The sequence below is a fragment of the Bacillus rossius genome, chromosome 2 (assembly GCF_032445375.1).
Source record: "Bacillus rossius redtenbacheri isolate Brsri chromosome 2, Brsri_v3, whole genome shotgun sequence".
Lineage (NCBI taxonomy): Eukaryota > Metazoa > Arthropoda > Insecta > Phasmatodea > Bacillidae > Bacillus > Bacillus rossius.
The window spans coordinates 34,877,530-34,900,899 of NC_086331.1; positions in this window are offsets into that span (position 1 = coordinate 34,877,530).

Here is a 23,370-nt window from a genome sequence, read left to right on the forward strand (position 1 = left end):
CTTCATCACCGCTGAAGTAAGATTCAAGGGCAATTTGAAGACTTATGTTGCTGTAAATACGTCAAGTTCTGCCAAGGACATTTGTACGTACCTGGACTCCATCAAGAACAAAATAATAAACCAACTTGTGGAGGAGATTGAAGAGAACGGACCTCTCAAATGCAATATCGTGTTGGAGTGCGACTACGAAAAACCAGTAGATGCCAGTGAAGACAAGAGGGCCTTCAAATCCATGAATGTCCCCCTCTACACAGTTCATGAGGTGGAGGAGGCAGTTACCGAGTCCATCTCTAAGATCTGCAAGGAGGAGGAAGACTACATGGGGAAGGGGTCCTGATGGACTTTGTCGGCCGTTAAGCGACTTCAACTACGAATAAACAAGCTCGATCCACTCCGTGCCATTCCTACATCGAATTACCTACTTCCATCAAAGACAAATTCGCAGTGATCAATCCGCAAAACCTCGAAAACCACATGTGCTTTAAGTGGTCAATTCTTGTCAAGTATGTGGAAGGATGGAATCCTGAACGTGTCAACCAGCGCTACCATGACTTGGAGGGGGAGTTCAACTTCAACAACATTGACTTCCCTACTCCAATCAAGCAAATACCGCTGTTTGAAAAACAGAACCCCGGAGTCTCCATCAACATTTACAGTATCGACGAGAATCTGAATGTTGTTCCTGCACGAGTCGCTCCTGAAGAGAAAGAAAATAATTTCGATCTTCTGCTCTTGGTCAATGACAATTCGTCCCAATTCACCTACATCACTAATTTTTCTGCTCTGGTGCGGTCCCAAATCACTACATATCATGATGCTATTCATGTTTGCAAAAGATGCTTCAAGCATTATGATGATCGGGATAGGGTTAGCGGGCTCACTGGTCTTCAGTGTTTGGAAAAACACAGTGAGCTCTGCAAACAGCATGCTGCTGTTCGAATGGAAATGCCATCGCTTGATGAAAACGGCCAACCTCCTGTTCTGAAGTTCAAAAACTTCCATCACAGTGACAAGATGCCCATCGTGGTATATTGCGACTTTGAAGCTATTCTGGAGAAAATCCATACGTGTCACCCGAATCCTGATGAAGCATACACACTGCAGTACCAAAAGCATAAGGCATACAGCTACTGCATTTACATGAAAGCAGATAACTCTGTCATTCCTGCACACCTCACTTCTTCACTTCCTTCACAGCCTGAAATAAACAGGGGGTGTGATGCAGAAGATAAATTCATATCCCGCATTGTGGAGATTGGACATGACGTACAGAAAATATTTTCTACGTCTGTTTCTATGACTCCGCTCACACATGCACAGAACACTGCTTTTCTGCAAGCAAGGTGTTGTTGCTACTGTGGAGGAAAGTTTGGAGGGGTCGTAAAGAAAGTTCGTGATCATAATCACTTCACCGGCGAATTTATTGGACCTGCATGTAATGACTGCAACCTTCTCAGGCGCAGACCGAAAAAGATGATTGTGTTCTTTCACAACCTGGCGTACGATCAGAACTTCATTATCAGGAAGTTGGGGTACGACACGAAAGACATCTTCATCATTCCTAATTCGGAAGAGAAGCTGATAACTTTTTCCAAGAAGTTACATGATAAGTTCAGCATTCAGTTTGTTGATACTTTCCATTTCATGAATCGGGGTCTTGCTTCGCTCGCTGAGTTCTTGACTGCAGACAAGTTTATAAGTACTGCTGAGTTTTTCGCTCCTGATGAGTATGAGTTGGTTACCCGCAAGGGAGTCTTCCCCTACGACTTCGTTGATTCTTTTGCTCGACTAGACGATACTTGTCTTCCATCCGTCGATGAGTTCTTTAATATTCTGACTGATTCTGGTATTTCCGAGGCAGATTACGCTCACGCACAAAATGTCTGGGACAAGTTTCAGTGTGCTACCTTAGGGGAGTACGCTGACTTGTACCTAAAGACGGATGTTCTGATTTTGACGGACGTATTCGAGAATTTTCGCAGTCTTTGCTTGGAAACATATAGTTTAGATCCATCTCACTACATTTCTTGTCCTGGGTTCGCTTTCGACGCGATGCTTCGAACCACAGATGTACAGTTAGAGCTACTCACAGATTAGAACATGTATATGTTTGTGGAGTCATGTATTTGCGGTGGTGTAGCACAAAGCATTAAACGTAATTGCGTAGCCAATAACGCCTACGTACCAGAAACACATGATGCTTCCAAACCATCCACATTCCTGGAGTATTTTGATGCAAACAACTTGTACAGGTGGGCGATGTCTCTGCCGCTCCCCATTCGTCATTTCCAATGGACAGACACATCAATTGATGTCATGTCTATTCCGGAAAATTCACCCACAGGCTACATTATCGAGTGTGATGTGGAGTACCCTCTTGAACTCCACGAAAGTCACAAAGACCTGCCATTTCTTCCCATAAATCAGTGTCCGTCCGGCTCAAAGCAATCAAAGCTGATGACAACGCTGGAAAATAAAGAGCACTACATTGTTCACTACAAAAACCTACAGCAAGCAGTATCGCATGGTCTAAAAATCATAAGAATACATTAACTTCATCAGTTTGAACAGTCGGCATGGTTGGAGCCCTATATTCGCCTGAACACCAACAAGCGCAAAACAGCAGCCAACGAGTTCGAGAAGGAGTTCTTCAAGCTCACTGCGAACTCGACATTTGGTAAACTGATGGAAAATAAGAGGCGGAGGCTCAAAATTGAGTTGGTGTGCTCTGAGAAGAGATTTAAGAAGTTGGTGTATCGTCCATCCTTCAAGGACCGCACGATGTATGAGCTAAACTTGAGTCTTGTCTACCTGAACCATGAGACCATCATTTTCGACAAGCCGATCTATGCCGGACTCGCAGTACTTGATCTTTAAAAAACACTCATGTACGACTTCCACTATAATACTATGAAACCGAAATATCAGGAAAATATTCATCTGGCATATATGGATACAGACAGCTTTGTGTATGAGATTCAGACACAGGACTTCTACCATGATCTAAGAGCCGACCCTAAGTTCATGTCTGAATTCGACACCAGCTGCTACCCTCCTGACCACCCATGCTTCTCCCCCATCAACAAGAAAGTTGTTGGCAAATTCAAAGATGAATGTGGGGGAGAAGTAATGAGCGAGTTTTTCAGTCTGCGGGCCAAACTCTATGCATACAGGTGCGGTGGCAAGGTCGAGAAGAAGGCTAAGGGCATCCAGCGATGTGTGGTTAAAAACCACATCACATTCGGTGATTATCTGGATGCCCTGCAAGACCACCACACAAGGAGGGCAGGTGTTAGAGTCATACGGTCGAGAGAGCATGTGCTGTACAGCGAATACAGCAATAAGCTAGCCATAATGTGGGAGGACGACAAATGTTTAATCTTTGAAGACGGTATCCGCACGGTCCTCCACGGCTATATCGGAGGCAATGAATAATTTTTTTTTCTGTAAATAGTTTTTGTTGTAAATAGTTTGATGGTTTGGTTGTTGTTTCCATTCGTTGTATAGTTTCCTTTTTTATAGTTTTCATTTTGTTGTATAGTTTCTGTTTTTGTTGTATATTTTCTGTTTCAGTTTATGTTCTTAATTTAATAAATACAAATTTACCTACATATTATTTATTATTTTTTAATTTTTATAACCTATATCCCCCAAGGTACTGATACTTATAGATGTCTTAGAGAATGGTAAAATGTATTTATATGCAGACAATAAAAATATCTGCTTCCATGCAGCTTTTTAAATACGAGTACGCAAACATGTGAAGAGAATATTACTTGTGAGTTAGGACTCTGAAAAATTTCTGGTCTGCTAAGATGGAGTAATAAATGTTTTTTTTAGATTATAATTACTTTAACTATCACATCCACGACGATAGTATTGATAACATATATTTTAGTTAAAACCTATAAGAAAAAATGGTGGTTACAACAGCAAAATGACTGTGGATTTTGTGGATTTTTGTCTATAAGGGTCATAATAATGCTGGTACGGGATAGGAACTCGGCCTTACATACACTAGCGTACTTTAAAAACCTATCCTTGATGATACCATCAGATGAAATCATGATGGTGGTCTCCACTAAATTAGATGGCTGCCTCCGGCAGACAACGATGGTATATATTTTTTTATTTTGATAATAAATTATTATTAAGAATGTGGTGTAACAAATAATTGTAACAGGGATGAGTGGGATGTTCGATGACGATGTCATTGTTACAGAGGAGCGGGATGCTAGATGGTTTATTCGTAATGTAGAGGAGTGGGGTGTTCGATGCGTAGGTTTTTTTCTAGAAAACAAAATGGCGGATGGATTAGCATGGATAAGCATGGATTAGCATAGATTGGAATACGGATTAGCATAGATTGGCATACGGATTGGCATGGATTAGCATGGTTTGGCATACGGATTAGCATAGATTATCATACGGATTGGCATGGATTATCATACGGATTAGCGTGATGACGTCATCCAAGATGGCCGCCGATGACGTCATCCAAAGGTTGGTAACATCGAGGGTCGCAAGGCTAAAGGTCAGGGTCTAATTTAAAGGTCAAGGTCAAATTTCAAGGTCAATGTCAAAGTTAAAGGTCAGGGTCAAATTTCAAGGTGATGGTCAAATTTAAAGGTCAAGGTCAAAGTTAAAGGTCAAGGTCCAAGGTCAAGGTCAAAGTTCAAGGTCGGATCTTCGATCCCCCGCCTGTCCTTAATCGGTATTTTCTATCTACTGGATCCCCGATCCCCCTCCGACCTCCGGTGCCCCCATATGAACCAAATACACCTACTCGTGCTAGGATGAAAAATCAACTTTGTGATTGAAATGGGTATTTGTGGGATTCATGGAAGCTGGGGGACTGGCTGGACTGAACCACCTTCCAACGACTCCCAGGCGTTCAGAATATGGCACACCAATTTCGCCCACAGGTCGGTCACGGTGTCAGTCTCCAGATACGCAACCTCGTTCTCGGTCAGATGTTCCCGGAGCTCATTCCATATGAGTCAATAAATCTATGCAGTAGTCTGAGAGCCCATTGCGCATGAAACAAACAAACAGAACACACGAAACACAGGCCATGTAGCAGAGTTGTGCAGAAGTTTAAATATGCTTGCTTTGAATTCCAAATGATCCAACTCCACCAAACAACCTTCAATTCCGCGCGTACACAAGTTAAAATTTAAAATGTATGATTACAGGCGCAGTTCAATCAACGTGTCTCCTATAATAATGGGATAGAGAAAGATCTAGTTATGGTGTGTTCAAACAAATAACAGTAAACCATTTCAGCTAAGCCAGTTATTTTCAGTAGTAGGTACTCTGGTTAGCAAAACCCTTTTATTTCTCATCACAGTAAGTTATATGAATTTACATGTACATAAGCCTTCACACATAAGGATTATAAAATCAGAAACCTCAGTTGTAAATATTCTTCAGATTATAAACATACCAATAAATTATTGCAAAAATTTTTTAAATATTTAAGACAGTGTCATAATAATATTTATATAAAACGTGTTAGGGTATTAATCAGGATTTCACATAGTCATTCATTTCTTCGCAGATATGTAACATATTCATTAATAATACAGAAAACCACTTACAAGCAAAATAAATTACATACAGCTGTTAATGAAGATGAGAAATTGCCCTATCTTTAATTCAAATATTTAAAATCCAGCTGAAAATGCACATGCAAAAATTTAGATGCCTATTAGCACGTTTTAACAACCACGGATGTAGCCTCAAACAAAAAAATGCATATTTATATAAAAATACATTACAAAAATAGAACTGAACAATAATAGTAGTATGTAAATGGGCGTCCGAATGCAGGTGCCAGGCGCGTGGTGGTGGTGGCGGTACACAATCTTGGATTGTGATGTCACGGCAGCCATTTTGGACTCAAAAATTCCTCAAAATGACTCAACATTTCTAAAAATTTCACATTTTCACGGGAAAAATTCCCGTTTTGAGGAAAAATTTCCCGCTTTTGTCCAGAAAAAAATCAAAAATTCGAAATTCGAAAAACCTCAAAATACTTTTGCCTTAGAAAGAACACATATTCCCCGAGACGGCTTAAATTCCCCATGGCCAAGCCGCCCTAAGTCGCTGGCGGGGAGCATTGACCTTGACTTCGACACGAAAAATTAAAATTCTTTAATTTTTGACCAAAAAATTCCAAAAAATATTTTAAAAAATTGCTTACTTCAAATATTTAGTTACTTAATTGATTTCGGACCTCGGTTCTATTCCCGGCGAGAGTAAACCAGTTATTTATTAATATATTTAAAAAATTCTCAATAAAATCAATAAAAATGTCTTACAATACACCCGCCATTTTGAATTATGACACCACCGTTGCACATATCGTTACGGTCGCCATATTGGATTCTATAAATGTTGCATGTTTCGTTGCGCCCGCCATATTGGTAGAGTATGATGTCATCGTTATACTTTTCGTAACACCCACCATATTGGATTCTAGACCGTTGTACTTTTCGTTATAGCCACCATTTTGGAAAACCAGAATTTTAATGCTTGAAAATTGGAAAAAAATTTAAAAATTATAATACAATTTTATTAATCACATTTTAATAAAATACTATTATAAACGAACTTAGGCCTCAAATCCTCGGTTCGAACCCGGTAAAAGCAAAAATAAAAAAGTCAATAGATCTTCCCTCCACGGAAGCCACCGGCAGACTAACCTCCCACCACGAATACCAAGGTATATATATATATATCATCAGCTGGTATGATGTCATGTCCGCCATCATTTTTCGTCTGCTAGAGACCACCATATTGTTTTCGTCTACTAGAGTGCTCTACCATCATATTAGTTAAAATTTTACCCGCTAGAGTGCAGTAATAATTTATTATTATAGGGGCACCCACCATATTGTCATTTGGGTGCCATCTTGGAAATTTGAAATTATTTAGCTAGAAATTCGGGAAAAATTCCAAAATTCATTAAATAAATTGACAATAAATATACTGATTGATTCGATCGATTCATTTCCTTGGTTCGATCCCTGGCTGATGCAAAAAAATAATTTTATGTAAAAAATAACAGTTTCAATCAATCATGTTCAAAATTCTTAAAGAGGCTTAAAATCCTTTACTACCAGCCTCCAGTAAGCTGTTATGACCACCATCTTGAAAATTGGTATTTATTGACCTAGAAATTCAGGTAAAATTCTAAAATTCACCGAAATAATCACTCATTCATTTACATATTGAATCGATGGATTTCTGTGCTCGGTTTGATTCTCGGTCAGTTTTCCATTACCTTTCGCGGAGTTTATTAATCACTCACTCTACGAAAAACAACTCAAAACAATATACCTGTCCGTCGAATTAAATATGCTGTCGATAAGACTAACATGAAAGTCTAGTTTTTTTATACTTAGAATAACCTCTAAAACATTAATGTACAAAGCCATACATACATATAGACCAGCCCCGTGAAACTTATATGTGCAATTTGTGCACGATGTTGTGTTTCCTTGAGTGACAACTTGGAGCGCTTACTGTCAACGATTTATTATTATTCTTATTATTATTATTTCTGTTGATATTTGAAAATGGCGGGTTTTCATGTTAGGTTAGGTTAAGTTAAAAAGGGTTAACCTTCTTTTCTATTTAAGCGAAATGGAAAAGAATTATTTGGATTGTAGGAAGTGTGCTGCTTTGGGATGTCCATCCACTTCCAGGAATTCGAAATTATTTCGTTTTCCTAGGAATTCGAAAGAGAGGTAACAAAACTAAATATCTCGTGAAACTCATGATTGTATGTTCACTTTAAGAGGGTATAGAGAATAAGTTAACACATTTTAGAAGTGAATTAATGTTGATTTTAAACCAACTTCGGGTGAAATATTTCCAAAAAATCTGAAAACTGTTTACGTACGGAAACGTATGAGATTCGAATCTAACTTCACCTCAGTTATTTTTCTGTACTTACCGTCAATGCTTTTTGTCGGAGGGTAACACAATATTTCTAGTACTTCTTTACTTGACGTACATTTTATTTCCGGCATAACAATTCTTCGATAGTTATATATTTTTTAATTTACATTAGAGAGAAAGATTTGGTTATGTATGGTCAGTTACATTAAGAATTCTGTTGTCAAAGGTTCGATGAAAAGGAAAAATTGGTGGGTTACATGGAAATTAAAAATTGTCGGGTTGGGTGATATGTTCTATTTTCTAGCGTAAGCATTTTATTTCACCTAACTTAAGCATTTTTCCATTATGTCTAGCATAAGACAATAGCATTCAAATGTAACTGACACTGACTGTACCTAATCAAACTCTTCACTTTAAATACATTAATAAACATGCCACTTAGAAATCAACATCACTTTTACATAAAAAAGTTCTTTAATTAATGAAGTACTCTAAATATTGCAATGTCCTTCCACCAGCACATTAAACATTGCTGAGAATTTTTTTAAACTTTTATGCTGAAAGTTTCACTCATAAAATTTTACTCCTGTAAATTATGTTTTATGACAAAATTGTAATCATTTAACAATGTATAAATATATATTTTTAGGTACCAGAAATGGGCTGGCGTTGCAAAGAATCCTAAACTTGATGTACAAAGTATGACATCTTCGTACCTTTGTGGGAACCACTTTGCAAGAAATCAGTTTCGAGACGAGAACCAGATAACACTGATTTTTGGAGCAGTACCTGTAGCAAAGGACAATTATGGCTTCTTGGATGATGGTTTTCTCCCTGCAAATAGTGTCGTCTTGGACTCGTGGACACATTCAACGCCAAGAAACAAGCAAAGTTGTGCTACAAAATTGAAGTGAAAGGTTGGTTAGGTTAGGTCAGCTACATTTTAAATGCTTTGGCATTGTGATAGGAAAACAATATTGGCCAAAAATGGCATTCTTGTTTGGGTTACAGTCTTAATTTCAAAATGCCATTTTAAAATTTTATTTATTTTTAGAAAAGCCACATTTGTAATGTTTTAGCAATTCCAAACATATATTATGTGTTGACCAAAGATTAGTGTTGTCTAAAACAAGTACTAAATCCTTACAATCATTTCTGCTGCCACCAGCTGATTAAAAGACATGGTTTACGTTAATGATATTATTATTTACAGTTCTCACAAAGCAATTTAGAGTTGATGGAGGTTTTGCATTTTAAGACTTATCTTATTTTACTTTATTATTTAATATTTTTCACATTATAGTACTATCCCATAAACTTAAGCACAGTTCACAAGGATTGATATTTAATTTTTTGTGTCTTATGTCATTATTTAAAGATGCTGAACAGCAATGATAGGTATTTTAAATTATATAATTAAAATATTACAGCAGTGCATATGTAACTCAAGTCATAATCACAATGTGGTGTTAATTTAATTTAATTTAATTTTACTAGGCGTATGAAAACTTAATACTTTGAAAAAATTTACAGTAGATGTAAATTGTACAAATTGAATACCTATGTAACATCCCACAATATTAGAGTGAAACACTTATTAATCCTATGTTGCAAGCAACTCTCATTTTTGTATCTGCTTTTTTAGTATTTTAGAACATGAGAATCATAATTCTGTTTTGTGTGTGAAATAGGTTAGGAAAGATTCACGTTTTAAATTGTTTGTAAATGTTTTAGCATTAAAAATCTATTTGTAAAGCAGGGGTTATATTAGTGATTAGAAGCCATCACACCATACATTTGTCATTGCTTCAAATGATATATGTGTGTGTGTGAGAAAAAACATGTTTTTTATAATAATTTAGTAATAACAGGATGGTGGATACTTTAGACTTCAGAGCAATAAATGAAATAACCATATACTAGTGCTTTTGGAGCAGCTATTTTGATTTAGTAATACTTCTTCAAAATGTTATTTGAATGCAAGGAATTTGCATACCCTTGTATTTTGGCTGTTTTTGTTATGTTTATGCACATTGTATTTTTATTTTTTAGAATACCTACATTTATATTTCTACTATATCATGTAAACCAGGATGAGTAACAAGGTATATTTCAGCACTGTCGCTGATGGGATTATTATATTGTTAGCCGATGTCAGGGTCTGCACTAAATGATGCTTCCAAATGCAGCCAATAAGCACACATGATAAATAAACTTACAGTATCCAATATAACCACAAACACAGATGGCCATAAAGTATCTAGTCATTATTTTTGAAAACATTATTGTGGTGGGACAGAACAAACAAATGCCTGTCTTTACAAGTTGTTCTTACTTTAGTTACCATCCTTGATACCACTATTTTAATTTGAATGAAAACAAGGTTTGAATAAAACTATACATTTTTTTTCTATTACCATCAGAATTCAGGATGCACTTGCAGGCACTCAGTTTTTGAATTTGGTTTTGTTTGAGGAATTAACTCAGAACCAATTTATATATACATATATTTTTTAATGTACCTATACTTGTAAGAACCATTATATCACTTGCTATATATCATTATACCATTCTTGTTGAATATGTCATGCCTAGGAAAACTAACTCTATATCTGTTATGAGAGTGTATAACATACCTGTTTAGGGAGTGTTTAGCAATAAACACTCAGCAATGCTACTGCCCTGTAAATTTAGTGGGTAATTTTCTAGAGTAGGTGCTCAACCAAGGAAAAATATTGAAAATTCTGAAAATGGTGTTTTTGTTAACAACTAATGTTCCTTAAGATATTCCGAATCAGGTGTTCTCAAATTTTAAATAGGATACTCAAGAAAGTAATAGTGGAGACTGGAGAATATTATGAAGTCCGAGTAAATTGTGGTGTTAACATGCACAAATGTTTCTTTTGTATTTTCTTTCCTTTAGCAAATTATAAAGCTGTAAATAAATAAAGATTCAAAAAATGTGTTTTTTATTCAATTTAAATTGTAATAAAAATTGAACGCATTGTTCTTATATTTTTAATTTGTCCAATTTTGAAGATGCAATACATTGACAACATATTCCTGTGATTCATTTGTTTGCCTAGCATAGAAACAATGGACTTGATACTGGTATATTTTTATCAGTGCTTTCATTTTGTAAAATAGTTTTCCATTTGCCTTTACCTAGTTATAACCCAGTAATACAAATTTGTTTTTCACAACAATTAATGTAAAGCTTTAATTCAAAATCTTAATTTTTTATATGAGGTAAGCTAATAGTAGGTGGCAATTTTTTTATTTGATATTTTTTTCATTTGGTTTATTTACTACAATTAAAAAGAGTATATATTATAAATTTAGAAATTTAATTAAATGTATGTGTGTATACGTATTTTTATATTCCACACAGACTATGTTACAAAGTAAAACTTTTAGAGGAAATAAAACTAACAATTTTACTTTTACAGTTGAATATTCATATAAATAACTATACAAATAGTTCTACTTGTAGAATTGCTTGTTTAGTTTCCTTTGTAAAAGATATTCATCTGTCAAAGTAAATATGTTAGTTGAAATATTTCCATAAAAAAAATAATTTAAATAGACCACACATATGTCCACATTCAAATATCCCGCCACTGATTTTTTTTGTTAGATCCGCGAGTGACAACTTGGAGCGCTAGGGTAGAACTAGTAGCATAATAAATAGCATTGAGTTTCCCATCTTTCCGTTGGTGGATAATCTTTGATATAGACTACGCGTTTTCGGACCGCGAGACAAGGTCATGAACAATGTCAGACAATAGACCAGTCTTTTTCGATCCGCATGACCTTCGACGTCAGCTAATTATATTCAATTAAACCAAAGTATCCTGTTTTACGCTTACAAGAAGACCAAGAATCCCTGAAAAATGATTTATCAAGACAAAGAGGTTTTGGACTAGTAAACATTCAGATATACTACAGATTTGAATACGCGCATTTAACGAAACGCTACACATTCAAGAAAAACACACACAAAAAACTGTACACACAGGAAACGGAATGAACACACTGTACACACAGTACACACTGGAAATGGAATGAACACTCAGTACACACAGTACACACAGGAAACAGAATGAACACACAGTACACACAGGAAACGGAATGAATACACAGTACACACAGGAAATGCAATGAACACACAGTACACACAGGAAACTGAATTAACACACAGTACACACAGTACACACCAGAAACGGAATGAACGCATAGTTCACACAGTAGACAATGATTGAACACACACACAGTAGCGAAAACACATCCTTAGTTAGAAATCAGAATACAATAAATAAAACATTAAACTTTTGTAATTTAAATAAATTAAATTTTTTATTTCTCAACATTTTACAAATGCAGGTAAAACAAGTCATTATTGTATGTAGCCAGCCTCCTTCAGTTCTTTGAGTATGAAGGATATTTCTTTGATGCACGAATAGTTTCCTGCACAAAGAGAGGCATGTAGAAGTCTTAGCCGGTCAACCAATATGTTTGGATCTTCCCATAATGTGTAATCAATCTCTTCTGCTACCATCTTCCTTGTATGTTTATTACAAATACTTTTAATATCACTATCGTCCCAGTGATCATAATAAGCTTTATCAGATTTATTTATTACAACACGACGTTTCCATCGGTTCGTTCTTAGGGCTTCATCACAGCTTTAGATTTTGCCAGCTTTAGGTACTTCAGCACAGTATTCGATCATGTCACCAGCTTCAGAGTCACTATCGTCATCACCATAGAAGTCAGCATCTTCCCCCGAATTACTGTAAGAACTCGAAATCGTTGAGGTTGGAGCTTCTTTATCGTCTAAAATCTTCCTTTTTAAGTGTCCATCATTATTCCAAAGTATGGAGGATCTACCGAATATGGGCTTGAATGTATTCTAACTTTTCACGGTGTTGTTACTTCCATTAGTTTCAGTCTTCCCGAAGCCATCAGCATCCTTCAATTTATGTTCTTCGTCACGATAGGGTGAGCTAATACCATCACGCTCAGGACAAGGAAAATTATTTACATCAACCAGCACACTCTTCCTTTGTGTAGTGTCTTTACCGACGTCCTCTATCCCATAAGTGGGCTTGGATTTACATGTTCTACCATGTATTTTTAAGCTGTCAATTCATGTTAACAACCTGCTACACCTATTACAGATTAACATTTTGCGTAGTGGGTTTTTAACACAATCATTCTTCTTATGATCTAGCATTCCTTCGCATGTTAAAAACCTTGCTACAGTATCTACAGCGGCTTCCTTCAGATCCAGCTGCAGATAACAAACCATGATCCATGGTAGCTTCTGTGACTAATGTTAGATGCAAACTGACAGTTTTCAAATTGGAACCATTACTTAATTAATTTTTTTTAAATATTTCATCAGCGATAGTTAGTTATCTCATGCAAAGCAACTTGTTGTAAGTAGTTCTGCTTTTCAACAGATGACACCACATTTTGCTTGCAGGTAAATATTATTTATTTATTTTATGTGGGATGTGGGATGCTCACTAACGATCGCAAAAGAAAGAAGGCTTCGCTAGACAACAAGGACAAGGAAGTTCGTCCTTCGTGATAGTGTTTCTTATCCGTCTTGTCGGGCATGTGTCATTTTTCCTAAAGGCGTTTTGCCTAATTTTAGGCAAAACACCGTTTAGGCAAAACGCCGTCAGGCAAAACGCCGTTAGGAAAATCGCCGTTAGGCATAATGCCGTTGACCAAATAGGAGTTAGGCAAAACGCCGTTAGGCAAAACGCTGTTAGGCAAAACGTCGTTAGGCAAAACGCCATTAGGCAATTCGCCGTTAGGCAAAACGCCATTAGGCAATTCGCCATTGGGCAAAACACTTTTTCCTCTTTTAGGCAAAATGCCGATAGGCATATCGCGGTTAGGCAAATCGCCGTAATCAAACCGCCGATAGGCAAAATGCCGTTAGGCAATTTGCTGTTAGGCAAAACACCATTAGGCAAAACGCCGTTAGGCAAAACGCCGTTAGGCAACTCGCCATTAAGCAAAACGCCGTCAGGAGAATCACCATTCTTGGCCAAATTTATCAAGCAATCAGTTTGTCTCAAGGTTTTTTATTTCAAATCTAGTTGTGATTAAATAAACCGTATTGCAAAATACAAACCAATTCGCTGTGGAATAATCAATGTTTCCATTCGCCCCAAATTAAATTAATTTTTTTGTTACTAGGTGGCACCAAGAATCAATAGCAAGACTTAGGGCGGAATTCATAGTGGTGATATAAGCATTAAATTCATAGCGAACAAAACGAGCACTTCTTATTAGGACTACTTCAAGTAATACTTCACGAAGCACTGCGTCAAATAAGTACTGCTCAATACGAATTCACAGTCATGAAATAAGTTTGCCTTGTTTCGCAAGTATTCATAATCAAATAAGCCATGCTTATTCATTGATATAAATAATACTTCATGAAGTGGGCTATCTAGGTGACTCAAGTACTGGTACGGATTTGTTTGTTGTAAGGAATAGGTTATGTAAGGTATTAATTCCCGTTAATTTTTCCATATATTAAATTAAAATTGAGAGAGTAAACAAATTCAATGTGGGGAAAGAAACGAAACAAATCGTTGCCGCTTAGTTTTGTAAACAATACAGGCTACGTACATAACCTCTTCTGCAGCTAGCGTGTTGTTTTGCTACCACGTGGTTAACTTCACCCGCTTATAGATAGAGCTGTAGCAAACCGTATGTATTCGGTACTGAGTAACGGGTGCGCCATCTAGTAACGAGTGACGAAACGTTACACACGAATGTATTTCGTTACTCGCATTTTTCGTATGTTTTACGCATACGCGCGCATATTCGATGAATTTACGTTACAAAGAACGATGTTTATTTATGTTAAGTAAAGTATAATTTGGAAATTCGTCGTCCAAGTTTTTTACTGTTTATTAAAGGTATTGTGTGTGTAGACAAAGTTTGAGATTGGAACAGAAACAACGTAAGAAAGTATTTTTTACAAATTAGAAATATGTATGTTTTTGTTTTTTATTATCGCGTATTTACGTTTTTTTGTTATTATCTTAAAAGAGATCATAAAATAAAGCCGCTCTAATGAGATTTAATTGTTTATTGGTTAACAAAAACTGTTAATTATCAAATATTGTTAATTGTTTACCTATATTCTATTTTTTATTATTTACGCGACGTCATACTGATACTGTACGCGTACTCAATACGACTCGATTCGTTGCTGCAACATAACATAGCATGTTATGCGGTATCAGAAGTAACGACTAACGTAACGATACGATAGTAACGAGTACTAATTGTTATAGTAACGAATACATACGGGTACGCTTTTTTTCGTTACTTTTACACCTCTACTTATAGATCACACGCAGTGGCGTAGCGTGGGTGGAGCGCAGTGGGCGGCCCGCCCCGGGCGGCAGCCCGCGGGGGCGGGTCGCCGGTGAAGCGGGTTGAGATCTGATCTATGATTCATTCATTACATGTGTCAGACACACTATAATGTTCTATTTTTACCTAAAATTTTGCGCACCAACTATTTTTTAATATTTATTTAAAAGAAAAACTGTGAAATCACTGACAGAGCTCTTAATAATGTTTGTTTGTTTACATACGAACGGCAACATCGCATCACGCCGCGCCACCCGGCGCGCGCGAGCCGAGTTGAGCGGCACTCCTTATTATGTTAATTACTCATACAAAATCTTTTGTTTCACGCGTCGGCCCGTGTCGATGCCTCTCTTTCGCACTCATTGAATTTAGTACTACGCATTGTACTGTAAAGTTTGACCTTAACCCAGGGCAAACCAAACAACTTCCGCAAACCGGGACACAGTAAAACTCCTATATTGCCCCGTACCGCGAGCGCAGGTAAACCCAAAAAAATATTAAAACCCAAACTAATAGCAGGCTTAAAAAATACTAATAAGGTTGCGAACAGTGAGAGGAGGCAGCAAGTTAAAAAGACGCAAAATTTATATGACAACATTTAATAAATATATATATCATAAAATCATTTCATCACAAATCGGCGCATCCATCATAAAATACATACCCTATTACTACTTATAAAAAATAGCTATATAATAATACTAAAAAAATATTTTAACAATTCCCCCCAAAAATTATAATTTGATCATATACTTCGGAGCTCCGAAAATTAAATATAATTACCAAAAAGGCATTAAAAATATATAAGAACATATTAATACAAATACAAATACAGATACGCACCGGGCGTATCACCGCTGTAAATACCAATTAACATAGGCGAAATCTAGCAATAAATTGACACACCTTAACATGCAAATAAATATACCAAAAATTTAGCAAATTACAAATTATGGGTTTACAAGCCCTTCTCAGTTAAGTCATTTTCTAACGGTCGACGCCTTTTTTCTTCTAGGTCTGGCAGGGATTGGGTGAAACACGCTGAACGTAAAATCCCAGGTTCAGTTTTATTAGTCCGTTAATTTAAATCCCAAAAATCCACAAATTATAGTTTCGCACCAGGGGTCAAAGGGGTCAACGGGGCAGTGGCACTTACTTGCTTTTTGACGTCGTGATGTCCGGTCACCAAATACACTCGTTTGCTCACGAGTGTTTTTAATGGCAAACCCTTGCCATTATATGTTACCGTAGCTGCAGGTAATTGTACGGATATGACGAATCCTTCGCCATACCGTCTTGGAGTTTATTTCGGCGCACATAATTCATCCTTGGAAAATCCTCGCGATATTCACACACGCCTCACCAACCACTCGCGTTCATCGTACCAAAGCGTTCTAAATTATATAAATGAACCCCGTTCATATTCAAAAAGGAACACTCGTATACAGTTACTTCGATGTGGAACCATCACCATGGCCAACCCGCGTTTTACTTCACGTGCGTGCCCACCTGGTCCTACCAGGCGACTCCGCTCGCCCGTCTCACCTGACGTCACACAATCAGCTGTTCTGCTCGCGCGCCGTCTAGCGCATCGATTACCAACATATTCGGTAGTGTCCTCGAACTTTCCAGACCAATTTAATAACTTAAAATCTTAAACTTAAAAATAATAAGACTAAACAAGAATTACAAATTTCTTTTTTAAAACAACATATAACAAACTTAAATCCAAAATAACTCGTATTACCAGGGCATCCGAAAGATTAATAAAATACGTTAACCATTTCTGCCAACATAAACATTATCAAAGGTAGCAGCTGTAGCACACATGCTACAGTACTGATCTTTGTTTGATTTAGTGCATCGTGAAGTACCGTTACGCAATCACGCTTTACTCGTATGTTTGTTTCGCGAGAGTTTCGGATATACGGAACGAAAGTCATTTTGATTGTGTTTCGAACTTTTAAATACTGTTGAATCTTCTAAAACTAAACATTTAGAACTTTACCCAATCTTTGTACTAGTTTTTGAAAATGAAAAGAGTCAAAGAAAGCGGTGCGCAATTCCGCAAAAAAAAAAAAAAAAAAAGGCTAAGAAAGAAGCAGATGCGAAGTCTCAAGGTGCATTACTGAAATATTTTAGTTCCAGTTCTGGTTCGAAAGCCACGTTAACGTCTTCGGTGGCATCCTGCAGCAGCGGAAGTGATTCCAGTGTAAGTAGGTATATGATTCCTCCATCTAGAATCATGCATGGCCTAGAATTACTCCAGTTATTTATTATTATTATTAATTTATTTATTGTTTACAAAAGTTACAATATTTCTTACATTAATCTCGCAAAACCTATTCACCTAGGTTTGTCTGCGAGTACGGAGTCACACTCGTTCATTAAATCTTATTTTATAATACACTTAAAATTGCTCTAATAGCTGTTTGAACATTGATTATTGTTTAAAAAGTATGGAGTATATTGTCGCGGTTTGAAATTTTGCAGGATTGTTGAAATCAAATTTAGGGACTTAACTGACGGGACTCTGGGCTGGCTGCTCTGTTCACTCGTCAGCGCAAGTGGCGTGACCATGTAATTGGGGCACGGGGCCGGCGCGGCGCGCTGCGGGCTTGCAGAATTTTGTTTGTTTGTTTGTTCGGCCGCGCGCTGGCGCAGCCACGGGCCGCAGTTACTGGGGCGCGCTGTCGTAACAAGCCGCGCAGTGTGGCCTGCACGTCGGGGTAGAGGGGGGTAGCCTTCCCAGATGTTCTAGTTAGTTGTTTAGTAAATTTGGCTTCAATAACGAGCATTTGTTATAGTAGGCGCGGCAGGGCGCGCGAATTTAAGCGCAAGTGAGTGGTAGCTCGGGGCTCACTCTGGCGGAAGCTATGGCCGACGCCAGAGGCAACGAGTTACTTAGGTCGTAAAGTAATTCAAGTTAGGTCATAATGTAGTCGTCTTCAAGCTTTCGGGCGGAGGCTATGGCCCTCGTCACTAGTCGTTTAGTTCTAATTTTTAAAATGTAATGTTCGTTCGGGTTTTCAAGGGCAGGAGAGGCCCCTACGTTAGTTTTAAGTAATCGATCAAGAAAGGCTTTTCGGAAAATGTGAGTATGGACTTATCTTTGTTTTAATTTTAAGTATTAATTATGATTTGATGTATTCGGAAGGATTAGGGAAGAGTTTAGTGAAGTTCTCTCTTTCTCTCTTGTAAAGATCGTTCAGTAGTTAAGGAAGTAATGAAGAGGTTATTGTTTTAAATTGTAATCCCGCTATTTAAATGTTCTTTAAAAATGATGTTGATTATGGGACGTTAAGAATAAAATCATTTTAATTTAGTATTATGTTATTTAACAAAATCTCCTTAGTTCAGCTCTCACCAGACATCCTGTACGGGATGACGAACCTATGATCCTAGGTACAGTAAAGTATTTTATGAACCTAAGAGTAGTTGAAGCCAGCAAGCGAGTTGTTTCTATGTAAAGAGCTACGATTCTCTCCCCCCTCTGAAAGTGAGACGTGACAATATTAACATAAATATCATTGAGTTAAGGTACATCTTTTTAAGTTTACGACTGAATTTTGTCCTGCTACTTGAATTTAAAACTTCAATAGGGGATGTTTTGTAAATCTATTAGTAGTCTAGGAAATTTTTTTTTTTGTTTTTGGATAACTTGATTATTTATGGTACCTGTCATACAAAGAAAAATAATTTTTCATTTAGCTCAAAAATGGCGCCAACGATTTTTCTCAAATTTCTCGTCATTTTATCTTTTAATAACATCTATAACATGGCTTACTCAGTCAGTTTTTACCGGGAAACTATAAAAAAGGTAGCTGCCATACAAAATCAATTTTGTTTGTAAAATTTCCTATAAGCCCGGCAAACCGCGCCGTCACCAAAACCACTTTTGTTTTGTGATATATAAAATACTTATTTGAAATTCGAACGTGTCCTCCGGCCAATATTCATGGGAATACATAACTTATTTTACAGGTACAAGAAGAAGACGTACCTGCCGTCGCAGTTGGAAGTAGTTCTGGTCCCACCACAGAGCAGGGTCAAGACAAAGTCGACTCATCAAAAGTACCTCAAGCATCTAGTCATAAGCCTGCAAAAAAAGTGAATGTTGCCAAAGAAGACATAATTGAAATCGTGCCTTCTGCTCCTGCCGAAATCAAAGATGTGAATCTCGACGATGTAGGTTGCTGGCCTTCTCCTATGACCGACGAAGTAAGAACGCTTCTAGTACGTCGCGGATCTGATTCAGTACAGCACATCGATTCCAAATTTGCCGATGTTGTTCGCTCAGGGACTTCAACGAAAGGCGGTACCCGAAAACTAACCAAAGAGTGGTTCTACAAACCATTATCTAACGGCAAAAAGGTTCTCCGAACATGGATGGTGTACTCGCCTTTGAAGCAATCCTTGTATTGTTTTTCTTGCAAGCTGTTTGGCAATTCCGGCTCTAACTTCGCATCTGAAGAAGGATTCAACAAATGGTGGAAGCTAAATCCAAGAATAGGAGACCATGAAAATAGCCTGGGCCATGAACAGAGCTTCTTGAAATGGAAGGAGTTGGAAGTTCGCCTGATCTGTAAAGCAACCATCGATCAGAAACAACAAGAAGTTTTCGAAAGTGAGGAGAAGAAGTGGAGGGATGTACTGTACAGGTTGCTGAATATTATCCAGTTCTTAGCCAAACATAATCTGGCCTTCAGAGGACATCGAGAAGACATTCGAGGAGATGATAGTGGCAATCGCGGGAACTTTCTGGAGATAGTGCACCTTCTAGCTAAATACGACCCTCTTCTAATGGAACACCTGACAAAGATAAAGCTCGGAGCAAGAGTTTCAGTTTCGTATCTATCTCCAGAAACCCAGAATGAATTTATAAACTTACTGGGACAGCAAGTTCGATCCACCATCATCCGTCGTATTCAAGAAGCTAAATATTATTGCGTAATCTTCGACAGTACACCAGACATCTCCCACAATGACCAAATGAGCCAAGTTCTGCGATACGTACATATCGAAGGAGAAAAAGTCGCCGTGGTAGAATCTTTCATTGACTTCTTCGAACCAAAAGGAAAAAATGCAGAAGATCTCAGCAACGATATAATCGCGAAGATAACATCAGACGGACTGGACATACAGAATCTGAGAGGACAGGCTTATGACAATGATGCCACAATGTCAAGGATCCACAATGGAGTTCAAGCCCGGATTAAAGCACTGAATCCGAAAGCTATATTCGTTGCATGCACAAACCACTCACTAAACTTGGCTGGGGTACACGCTGCTTCTGAATCAGTGGATTCCGCGACGTTTTTTGGAACTCTGGAGAAGCTGTTTGCCTTCTTTTCCGCATCAACTGTTCGATGAAACGCTTTGGTTGCTGTCACAGGTCAAGCAGTAAAACGAGTCACTGAAACGCGCTGGAGCGCTAGACATGTAGCTGTCAAGATGCTTAAAAATAAGTTTGAGGTAGTTCTTGAGGTACTGGAACAATTAACAGATTCATCTCAAACTTCCGAAACAAGATCGGGAGCCAGTCTTCTCCTGACAGCCATGCAGTCATTTAACTTCCTAACTTTTCTTGGCTTTTGGGCTGCAGTGCTACCTGAAGTAGATGACGCACAGATTTACCTGCAGCAACGAGGACTAAGTGTGGATAAGTGTGCTCAGAAACTCTGCGCTTTGAAAACCCTCTTAGTGGAAAGTAGAGACAGTTTCGTGCAAGAAGCAATTGACTTTGCTAAGACTCTCAGCGAAAAACTCGGAATCGAACTCAAAACGAGAAGAATTCGCAGGAAAAAACGCATGCATGGCGATGAATCTTCTGAAGATGCAGCTTTGTCTCACGAACAGGAAATCCGTCGAGAGATTATCGCATCATTCGACAAGATCATTCAAGAAATGACGACTCGATTCCAGCAAATTCAAGAAATATCGGACAAGTTCGGATTTTTGATGCCAGCGAAACTTTTGGACAGCAAGTTCGAGTGTGATCTTTCCCATGTGTTAGAAGACATGGACAAGGACGAGTTTCAGATGGAGCGGAAGCGTCTTCAGCAGTTTGTTGTTGTTGCCTGTTCTGAATCAGAGGAAGATATAAGTGGTAAAGGACCACTGGAGCTCCTCCAGTTCATTCAAAAACTGAATCTCGGAATTTCGGTTCCAAATATAGTCATCTTGATTCGTATATATTTGACTTTGGCGATTAGTGTTGCAAGTTGTGAGAGAAGTTTTTCGAAGTTGAAGCTAATAAAAAATTACCTCAGATCTACTATGAGCTCCGCTAGACTATCAAACTTGGCTATATTGTCGATTGAACAAGAATTGAATGCTAATATTGATTTTGACAAAGTTATTTCTGAGTTCGCTGCTCATAAGGCCCGTAGAATCCGCTTGTAAAACCGCTCATCCTATTTTAACTTCAATAAAAGGTACCTCATTACATGTGAAAGTTAATTTTAACTAAGCACCTATAGAATGGGGGCGGCAAAATGGGTCTCCCGCCCCAGGCGCCGAGATGGCACGCTACGCCACTGGCTATAAACAATGGGATTAAGACGTGGCATAGCTCAATAGTGTATGAAACAAACTAGGTAATCATAAAGACAAAATATATACAACACAAAATAAACAATAATTATAATTATTGTGTCGACTCACTACTCGTGCCCCACTGATGGGTTCCACTTCTTCTGTGACGCCTTATTTCATTAAATATTACCATTTATTATAATTAACAACCATATCAAAGGTAATTTTAATAATAAGCCAGACGGTACAACCTTTAACTTGTTAATTTCCTGGATTTACGTTGGACATGGCTTAATCAAGAGTCCTTAGTTTGTGATATGGTATGTCAGAATAATAGTAATAAATAATATTTTTATTTTACAATGTCCAGTTTTTTTCTAGCTCAGGGAAAAAATATTTGAAACTCTTTAATCTAACCGCTGGATATGAGACGATTTACGTTGTGATTACTATTGATAAAAAAAATCAATAACTTCAATTCCTTTTGCGTCAAGAATGTGTATGCCATTAATTTACGAACTGACATAATATATTAAGTTAACTCTCACTCTAATTAAAAACAAATAATATCTGTACACTTACTTAAATATCCATCAAATCGTCCTATATTGATAAAACATTATTCACAAAAACGACTTAAATCAACATGGCCTTCCAAAACTCTTTCCTTCTTTTTGAAGCCATTCTAGTATTCCTTTTCCATAGAGGTACTTAGCTTATAACACAGAAACAACGATCAAATAAAATTAAATGCTGAGAGAAATACGACAAATATAAAATAAATTAATGAAGTAATCACAAACTTCACAGATATGCAGTAACGACTGTGATGGTGACGTCACATTATGTTTCTAACTAAAAAGAAAATTTATTGAGAACACATAGTATGTCACCAGTAGTGGGTAGAAATTGTGAATTGAGCCCCCCCCCCCCCCCCCCCCCCAACCAAAATTGCCATTTTCCTTTCCAACGCCACATATCAAGCCCTTTTCCAGAATCTTACCAATCGACCAGCAATAAACATACACAATTTAATTTTAAACAAATAAACCATTCTAACACCCATTTATAGTGTACGTTTGATTTTACGCACTGTGTAGCTATATATACTCCTATATGCGTTCAAGTTTATAAGAACCACGAAAACGAAAGCTAAAATAACATAGTTTTATTTTACTTGTTATACACTGTTAAATTATAAACTTTAAAAAAAATTTTTGTTCGACACCACGGGCAGTGGCGTAGCGTGCCATCTCGGCGCCTGGGGCGGGAGACGCATTTTGCCGCCCCCATTCTATAGGTGCTTAATTAAAATTAAATTTCACATGCAATGAAGTACCTTTTATTGAAGTTAAAATAGGATGAGCGGTTTTACAAGCGGATTCTACGGGCCTTATGAGCAGCGAACTCAGAAATAACTTTGTCAAAATCAATATTAGCATTCAATTCTTGTTCAATCGACAATATAGCCAAGTTTGATAGTCTAGCGGAGCTCATAGTAGATCTGAGGTAATT